The sequence below is a fragment of the Cicer arietinum genome, unplaced genomic scaffold (assembly GCF_000331145.2).
Source record: "Cicer arietinum cultivar CDC Frontier isolate Library 1 unplaced genomic scaffold, Cicar.CDCFrontier_v2.0 Ca_scaffold_5201_v2.0, whole genome shotgun sequence".
In the NCBI taxonomy this organism is placed as follows: Eukaryota; Viridiplantae; Streptophyta; class Magnoliopsida; order Fabales; family Fabaceae; genus Cicer; species Cicer arietinum.
This window is the reverse complement of record NW_027338848.1, coordinates 1-1,145: the sequence shown is the minus strand read 5'-3', so window position 1 is coordinate 1,145 and position 1,145 is coordinate 1. Positions and strand designations below refer to the sequence as shown.

The window sequence follows — 1,145 nt, the reverse complement described above, 5'->3', positions numbered from 1 at the left end:
TTTACATTAACAAATAAACTAGAAAAGATTTAGAGATTTTGTCAACCTTTTTCTTTGGCTTATTCCTTGAAGTTCTCATGGCTTCCTTCCTCAAACTTTCATTAGGAAGACAATGCCGACGAACAACAAGATCCATCGAAGGACCAACTTCTACCAATTCCATTCTTGGGACAACCGTACCCGATTTTTTCAACCGCAACGCAGAGTGCGTAAAAAACACCTTAGTTGCAGACAGGGCAGTACATACATATGCACGGTCCACTCCAGCAAGATTTAAATTCTCCACAACCTACATGAATCATGTGCATCACTTCTGTTAACATATTTCAGCTAAAAACAAAAGAATGTGGAAGAGCAATTATTCACCTCTCCGCGAAAAAGATCGAGTAAAACCTCCTTCAAATGTTTTAGCTTTTCCACAGTCTCAAATCCTTCTCCAATGAAAGCAATAAAAGGCTTTGACCCTTCCTTTGGAGATAATTTTTTATCGTATGTAAATGACTCCATGGTTCTAAGATTTTCAACCCCGACTTCTACCAGATCATAAACATGGTGATCATATGTTCTTCCGATAACAAGGTTATCAGGTCGCTTCTTTGAGTGAGATCCATACTGCAAAATACAAGCAACTTTGATCATTACCAAATCGCTATCCATGCAATATTTAGCACTCATACTATATGTTAAATAATGAACTCAATTAATTTAGAGGAAGAAGTCTGTATTAAGATGTCAATATCACACTTTTTTATAACTCCAACAAAGGCCTTGCATCACAAGTTTCGGGTAATACTACTACTATCTGAATACAAATAAAGTTGACCCTAATCTACCATCATAACTAAATCTGTTTCATGGCAAAATCACAATGAGTTACTATGATTTTGCAAAAGCTATATAATTCAGCTTCTGCAAAATCACGCTGACTCACTGTGATTTTGTCAATCCAAACGGGAAACCAAACATACACTAACTATAAATAGCTTAACATACCAAGTACAAATTTTTAACTTTTTAACACAGGTGGTTGAAATAGTGAAAGCGGGTAAAAACCTAAATAATTCTTACACAAGGGAGAGGACGATTTAACATTAGATCAATGCTAACAGCAAATTGTATGACTAACAAAGACTTAAAATAGATTT

At 35.3% G+C, this 1,145-nt stretch overlaps 1 pseudogene; it reads right to left on the bottom strand.

Annotated features, from left to right (window-relative positions):
• Window positions 1–46: 46 nt before the first annotated feature.
• LOC101490488 (ribosome production factor 2 homolog) lies at window positions 47–612 on the bottom strand (annotated as a pseudogene).
• Between the last annotated feature and the right edge of the window lie 533 nt (window positions 613–1,145).